The following is an 8794-nucleotide window of genomic DNA, read 5'->3' as shown; positions in this document are numbered from 1 at the left end:
TGCACTGTGATAGACTGCATCCAATTTGTTGAGTAGGGTATTGGAGGCTATTTTGTAAATGACATCGCCAAAGTCGAGGATTGGTAGGATGGTCAGTTTTACAAGGGTATGTTTGGCAGCATGAGTGAAGGATGCTTTGTTGCGAAATAGGAAGCCAATTCTAGATTTAACTTTGGATTGGAGATGTTTGATATGGGTCTGGAAGGAGAGTTTACAGTCTAACCAGACACCTAAGTATTTGTAGTTGTCCACGTATTCTAAGTCAGAGCCGTCCAGAGTAGTGATGTTGGACAGGCGGGTAGGTGCAGGTAGCGATCGGTTGAAGAGCATGCATTTAGTTTTACTTGTATTTAAGAGCAATTGGAGGCCACGGAAGGAGAGTTGTATGGCATTGAAGCTTGCCTGGAGGGTTGTTAACACAGTGTCCAAAGAAGGGCCGGAAGTATACAGAATGGTGTCGTCTGCGTAGAGGTGGATCAGGGACTCACCAGCAGCAAGAGCGACCTCATTGATGTATACAGAGAAGAGAGTCGGTCCAAGAATTGAACCCTGTGGCACCCCCATAGAGACTGCCAGAGGTCCGGACAGCAGACCCTCCGATTTGACACACTGAACTCTATCAGAGAAGTAGTTGGTGAACCAGGCGAGGCAATCATTTGAGAAACCAAGGCTGTCGAGTCTGCCGATGAGGATATGGTGATTGACAGAGTCAAAAGCCTTGGCCAGATCAATGAATACGGCTGCACAGTAATGTTTCTTATCGATGGCGGTTAAGATATCGTTTAGGACCTTGAGCGTGGCTGAGGTGCACCCATGACCAGCTCTGAAACCGGATTGCATAGCAGAGAAGGTATGGTGAGATTCGAAATGGTCGGTAATCTGTTTGTTGACTTGGCTTTCGAAGACCTTAGAAAGGCACGGTAGGATAGATATAGGTCTGTAGCAGTTTGGGTCAAGAGTGTCCCCCCCTTTGAAGAGGGGGATGACCGCAGCTGCTTTCCAATCTTTGGGAATCTCAGACGACACGAAAGAGAGGTTGAACAGGCTAGTAATAGGGGTGGCAACAATTTCGGCAGATAATTTTAGAAAGAAAGGGTCCAGATTGTCTAGCCCGGCTGATTTGTAGGGGTCCAGATTTTGCAGCTCTTTCAGAACATCAGCTGAATGGATTTGGGAGAAGGAGAAATGGGTAAGGCTTGGGCGAGTTGCTGTTGGGGGTGCAGTGCTGTTGTCCGGGGTAGGAGTAGCCAGGTGGAAAGCATGGCCAGCCGTAGAAAAATGCTTATTGAAATTCTCAATTATGGTGGATTTATCAGTGGTGACAGTGTTTCCTATCTTCAGTGCAGTGGGCAGCTGGGAGGAGGTGTTCTTATTCTCCATGGACTTTACAGTGTCCCATAACTTTTTTGAGTTAGTGTTGCAGGAAGCAAATTTCTGCTTGAAAAAGCTAGCCTTGGCTTTTCTAACTGCCTGTGTATAATGATTTCTAGCTTCCCTGAACAGCTGCATATCACGGGGGCTGTTCGATGCTAATGCAGAACGCCATAGGATGTTTTTGTGTTGGTTAAGGGCAGTCAGGTCTGGGGAGAACCAAGGGCTATATCTGTTCCTGGTTCTAAATTTCTTAAATGGGGCATGTTTATTTAAGATGGTTAGGAAGGCATTTTTAAAAAATATCCAGGCATCCTCTACTGACGGAAGGTGGAGAGAAGAAGGAGGAGAAGGTGTTGTCGGATGAGGTAACAGAGTAACTTTTATTATTTACTTGGAATATACATGTAGTACCTAGTTATTGGCCATAGGTAATGTCCTGTTACTGTGGGTAACTGAATGTGTCTGTCACCAAGCTGAGGCTGACTAGGAGGAGGACTTTCAGTCCTCTGGGGAGAGCGTGAGTAAGGAGAGCAATTCCAGGTTCAGCCACAGCTCCAGCAGTGGCTAAAGCAGCAGCACCAACAGCACTGGCAAGCACTTACCATCTCCTCCTGAGCAGAGCAAAAGCCAGGTGAGTTATCCCTTCATATTGGTTGATGTTTTTGGATGCTTTTGTATTGTCCGTGTCTTGAAAAGTTCCTTTTTGAAGTGTCCAGTACTGTCCTACTAGAACTATTCCCCAGACTCTGTCCAGACACAGGCCAGCCGCACCACTGTCGCCGAAGTCAGTCCAGACAAAGAGGTGAAAAAGACCAAACCTCAAGATGAGCTTCTGGACTAACTCGGGGATGATGGGTTCGATGATGATTTTGGCCTCAGTGGGGGAAAGATGAAGCAGCCCAGTAAGCTGCAGCAGCCACTGGCAATGGCAGGTAGAAACCAACAGCTCCAGGCTGAAGCAGGTGGCAAAACAGCCTGCCAAAGAACCAAACAAGCCAAAGCCTAAGCCAAAGAAGGCTAAGATCCCTATGGCGGTGGCCCACACAGTGCCTGGGGTGACCAGGCTGGTGTATCTGGCCACTGGGCACATTTGGACCCACTGCAAGCTGGCACGGGCCACGCATCCTGGCTGACAAGGACACACCAGACATCCCTCTGGGGATATATGCAGAGGGATGTGATCTGGATACCCACAGCAAGTATAGCTACAGGATGGTAAACCTTGGCATAAATGCATAGATTACCACTTTTCACACATCGATTCACGCAATCAGCTATTTCACCCAACAAGTGTGAATTAGCTAACATGATATGGAACACTAGGGAATGGGAATCTCCTGACCTGACACGTTCTTTTTACAGGTGGTTGCTCATTGTTTGTGTGGTTTGGAGTGACCCTCGTATGTCTCTGTTGTTGACCTCAGCTGGGAGATCCTAAAGGACATCTCCCCAGAAGGAAAAGTTAAGAGGCTTCCATGGGAGAAGCCTGAGGACAGACACCACAGACACCACACCTAGGTTCAGGTGAAACAGAAGCAGGATTTGTGGAGTCAAGTCTTCCCGTGTTTGGGTGTGTTTCTGTGTGGTTGTGCATCTGTGCATGTTTATTAACACTGCTTGTGAGGTTTTAAAGGCCTATGACTGCAAGAAGGTAGAGGTGGACCTAACCAATACGTTTGGCCAGACCTTCGCAACAAGCCTCAAGCCAGAGGAAACTGGACAGCGTGGACCACATTCTGGTAAGCTTTTTACAAGTGTGTTATCATTGTGACAATACAGAGGCGGATGCAAGATGCAAGCAACGATGGTTTAATGAATACAGTTACAGCAGCAACAGGACAGACAGACTGTACTCAGACGGAATCCGACCCAGGGACTAGGGCGCGTCTTCTGATGATAGCGTGCTGAGAAATCCAGGGGAGTGTGTCCGGATGGGTAGGAGGGAGCACAGCAGATAATCCACACAAGGGCGGTGAGAGATGAGCATGGACACACGACACAAACTCAGAGAAGTAACAACGATCTGACAACAAGAAACACTGGTTACAGAACATATAAAGGGAAGATAAGTGATTCCAGCTGGCACAGACAATCAGGCCGAGATTGGGAACCACGCCCACACAAACACGGGAGAGAGGGAGAGAGAGAGAGAGAGAGAGAGAGAGAGAGAGAGAGAGAGAGAGAGAGAGAGAGAGAGAGAAAGAGAAAGAGAAAGAGAAAGAGAAAGAGAAAGAGAAAGAGAAAGAGAAAGAGAAAGAGGGAGGCAGTGGATTCATGAACCGTGACAATCATTGTCCAAAATTGACACACACTGCTGGACCTAACGTAGCCTGTTGGCCTCTTTCTGCATCAGGAGATGCAAGAGGAGTTGGCCATAAAAATTAGGATGGGCAACAGCTTCTTTGAATACCTGCTGGAGGACACTATTTATTTATTTATTTTACCAGGTAAGTTGACTGAGAACACATTCTCATTTGCACCAACGACCTGAGGAATAGTTACAGGGGAGAGGAGGGGGATGAATGAGCCAATTGTAAACTGGGGATTATTAGGTGACCGTGATGGTTTGAGGGCCAGATTGGGAATTTAGCCAGGACACCGGGGTTAACACCCCTACTCTTACGATAAGTGCCATGGGATCTTTAATGACCTCAGAGAGTCAGGACACCCGTTTAACATCCCATTAGAAAAGACGGCACCCTACACAGGGCAGTGTCAATCACTGCCCTGGGGCAATGGGATATTTTTTTAGACCAGAGGAAAGAGTGCCTCCTATTGGCCCTCCAACACCACTTCCAGCAGCATCTGGTCTCCCATCCAGGAACTGATCCAGTTTAATTGTTCTGTTGTGTGATGCATTGAAAGAAAATCTTGTACACTGCCAATAATTAAGTCTTAAATAAGACAACCAGATCAACGAGAGGAAAGTTAACCAGCAGAACAACCCAACAACTTCTTACATATACTGAACAAAAATATAAATGCAACACGCAGCAATTTAAAATATTTTACTGAGTTATAGTTCATATAAGGATGTCAGTCAATTTAAATGAATTAATTAGGCCCAAATATATGGATTTCACATGACAGGAAATACAGATATGCATCTGTTGGTCACAGATACCTCAAAAACATGTAGAGGCGTGGATCAGAAAACCAATCAGTATCTGTTATGACCACCAGTTGATCAGGCTGTTGATTGTGGCCTGTGGAATGTTGCCCCACTCCTCTTCAATGGCTGTGCAAAGTTGTTGGATATTGGCTGGAACTGGAACATGCTGTCATACACGTCGATCCAGAGCATCCCAAACATACTCAATGGGTGACATGTCTGGTGAGTATGCAGGCCATGGAAGAACTGGGACATGTTAAGCTTCCAGGAATTGTGTACAGATCCTTGTGACATGAGGTGTGCATTATCATGCTGAAACATGAGGCAATGGCGGGGGATGAATGGCACGACAATCGCCCAGCCTCAGGATCGCGTCACGGTATCTCTGTGCATTCCAATTGCCATCAATAAAATACAATTGTGTTCGTTGCCCGTAGATTATGTCTGCCCATACCATAACACCACAGCCACCATGGAGCACTCTGTTCAAAGTTTAAATCAGCCTATACGACGCCATACATGTGGTCTGCGGTTGCGAGGCTGGTTGGACGTACTGCCAAATTCTCTAAAATGACGTTGAAGGTGGCTTATGGTAGAGAAATAAACATGACATTTTCTGGCAACAGTGCTGGTTGACATTCCTGCAGTCAGCATGCCAATTGCATGATCCCTCAAACTTGATACATACCGACAACAACGAGACAGCCTATAGGGAGGAGGTCAGAAACCTGGCCGTGTGGTGCCAAGACAACAACCTCAATGTGATCAAGACAAAGGAGATTATTGTGGACTACAGGAAAAAGAGGACCATTCTCATCAAGGGGGCTGCAGGGGACAGGTTGAGAGCTTCAAGTTCCTCGGTGTCCACATCACCAACTAACATGGTCCAAACACACCAAGACAGTTGTGAAGAGGGCACGACAAAACCTATTCCCCCTCAGGAGACTGAAAAGATTTGGCATGGGTCCACAGATCCTCAAAAGCTGCACCATCGAGAGCATGACTGGTTGCATCACTGCCTGGTATGGCAACTGCTCGGCTTCTGACCGCAAGGTACTACAGAGGGTAGTGCGAACGGCCCAGTACATCACCAAGCGTCCTGCCATCTAGGACCTCTATACCAGGCGGTGTCAGAGGAAGGCCCTAAATATTGTCAAAGACTCCAGCCCCCCCTAGTCATAGACTGTTCTCTCTGTTACCGCACGGCAAGCGGTACTGGAGCGCCAAGTCTAGGTCCAAGAGGCCTCTAAATAGCTTCTACCCCCAAGCCATAAGCCTCCTGAACTCCTAATCAAATGGCTATCCAGACTATTTGCATTGACCTCCCCGACTATTTGCATTGTGCCCCCTCCCTCCATTGTTGTTTTACTGCTGCTCATTGTTGCTTAGTGTAGGAGAAATTAAGGTTGTCAGTAGTCTTTCCAAACTCTTGTCTGCAGTTTTTTACAGTGGTTATTTAAATCCACAGGCTTTCACTCTGCATCATCCAAACTCAATTCACCCCTGTAATGCAGATGTATCTATATCATCTCTCAAGAAGATGCAGTACTACTTAATTGCAGGGTTGGGGAGTAACGGATTACATGTAATCTAACTGTAATCTGTTACGTTACCAGTAAAAAATATTGTAATCAGATTACAGGTACTTTTGGAAAAACTAGATGATTACTTCAAGGATTACTTTTAAATTTAATGATATTAGCAGGAAAAAATCTTGGACACTTCTCTGTATTCTCAATGACATTCAAATCAGCATTGAAAAAAAGGTGCAAGTTTAAGTTTGTTCCACCTGAGCGTATCTGACCACCAATCAGAGACCGCTATGATGACACACCAAATGTGTTTGGATCGCAGGAAAAGAGCAAGAATAGGCTTTTGAAGGCTACAGTCAAAGCTATGTCTTCCAATGGTGCGACTGCTGTTGGCATCCAAAGATTATCCAACTTGAATAAACGCTTGGCGGTAAGGATGAAAGCAGTGGTGTAGTCTACGGCGATACGTGAATCACACCTCTGCTCTCTCATTTAGCGTCTCACGGATCATGGTTGTTGTGGATGGCTGTTCACAAATCTAAATGTGTTTTTGAACACAATGGTTGAATTTAATAAGTTTAAGCTCATTGTTTTTTAAACCAGTGGACAGCCAGTGAAAATTGCGCTCTTGCAACAGCTGCATAGCGCAGATCCAAGCCTATGGAACAACAGCTGCATAGTGCAGATCCAAGCCTATGGAACAACAGCTGCATAGTGTGGATCCAAGCCTATGGAACAACAGCTGCATAGTGCAGATCCAAGCCTATGGAACAACAGCTGCATAGTGCAGATCCAAGCCTATGGAACAACAGCTGCATAGTGCGGATCCAAGCCTATGGAACAACAGCTGCATAGTGCAGATCCAAGCCTATGGAACAACAGCTGCATAGTGCAGATCCAAGCCTATGGAACAACAGCTGCATAGTGCAGATCCAAGCCTATGGAACAACAGTTGCATAGTGCAGATCCAAGCCTATGGAACAACAGCTGCATAGTGTGGATCCAAGCCTATGGAACAACAGCTGCATAGTGCAGATCCAAGCCTATGGAACAACAGCTGCATAGTGCAGATCCAAGCCTATGGAACAACAGCTGAATAGTGTGGATCCAAGCCTATGGAACAACAGCTTCATAGTGCAGATCCAAGCCTATGGAACAACAGCTGCATAGTGCCGATCCAAGCCTATGGAACAACAGCTGCATAGTGCAGATCCAAGCCTATGGAACAACAGCTACATAGTGCAGATCCAAGCCTATGGAACAACAGCTGAATAGTGTGGATCCAAGCCTATGGAACAACAGCTTCATAGTGCAGATCCAAGCCTATGGAACAACAGCTGCATAGTGCCGATCCAAGCCTATGGAACAACAGCTGCATAGTGCAGATCCAAGCCTATGGAACAACAGCTGAATAGTGTGGATCCAAGCCTATGGAACAACAGCTTCATAGTGCGGATCCAAGCCTATGGAACAACAGCTGCATAGTGCAGATCCAAGCCTATGGAACAACAGCTGCATAGTGCAGATCCAAGCCTATGGAACAACAGCTGCATAGTGCAGATCCAAGCCTATGGAACAACAGCTGCATAGTGCAGATCCAAGCCTATGGAACAACAGCTGCATAGTGCAGATCCAAGCCTATGGAATAAAAGCGGGGCTTTTATTGCTCAATCTAATTCATGCTGATAATATATATATATATATATATATATATATGACTAATGGAGACATGCTCAAACATGCACACTTTTGAGAGACTTAAATGGGCAATCTATAGTTGCTACATCCATTTTTGGACTTATAAATGATATATATACAGTTGAAGTCGGAAGTTAACATACACTTAGGTTGGAGTCATTAAAACTCGTTTTTCAACCAACCAAATGTCTTGTTAACAAACTATAGTTTTGGTAAGTCAGTTAGGACATCTACTTTGTGCATGACACAAGTAATTTTTCCAATAATTGTTTACAGACAGATTATTTCACTTATAATTCACTGTATCACAATTCCAGTGGGTCAGAAGTTTACATACACTAAGTTGACTGTGCCTTTAAACAGCTTGGAAAATTCCAGAAAATTATGTCATGGCTTTAGAAGCTTCTGATGGGCTAACTGACCTCATTTGAGTCAAGAAGGCCAGCATCCGGAGTCGCCTCTTCACTGTTGACATTGAGACTGGTGTTTTGCGGGTACTATGTAATGAAGCTGCCAGTTGAGGACTTGTGAGGTGTCTGTTTCTCAAACTAGACAGTCTAATGTACTTGTCCTCTTGCTCAGTTGTGCCCACTCCTCTTTCTATTCTGGTTAGGGCCGGTTTGTGCTGTTCTGTGAAGGGAATAGTACACAGCGTTGTACGAGAGCTTCAGTTTCTTGGCAATTTCTTGCCCTTTAACAGCTGCATATTATGAAGATATCAAAGTGTCACCAACAAAGAATGTAAACAATAGGCCTATAGCAAATGCAGCATATGGCATTCATTCTTCACATGTAAATAGCACTTTTCAGTAGTGCTCAAAGCATGTCATTCCATGAGCGTAGCATTTATTTTTCAACTCGAATCAATGAGCCCAATCAGTCCTCCATGACAACAAAATCATAAACAGAATAGGGCTGGCTAATAAGTCCTTCGTTTTGGGGTCATGCTCAGGTAAAACAATTTGGCTAATCTATACAATATTTCCAAGTCCTAAGGGGTGTAACATTTATTGGAATGACTAGAATTCTGATAGATTTTTAATGTAAAGATATAATTTAATCGTATTATTATCTGTAA

The sequence above is a fragment of the Oncorhynchus kisutch genome, linkage group LG27 (genome assembly GCF_002021735.2).
Source record: "Oncorhynchus kisutch isolate 150728-3 linkage group LG27, Okis_V2, whole genome shotgun sequence".
Lineage (NCBI taxonomy): Eukaryota > Metazoa > Chordata > Actinopteri > Salmoniformes > Salmonidae > Oncorhynchus > Oncorhynchus kisutch.
The sequence above is the reverse complement of the archived record's forward strand: the minus strand, read 5'-3'. Positions refer to the sequence as shown.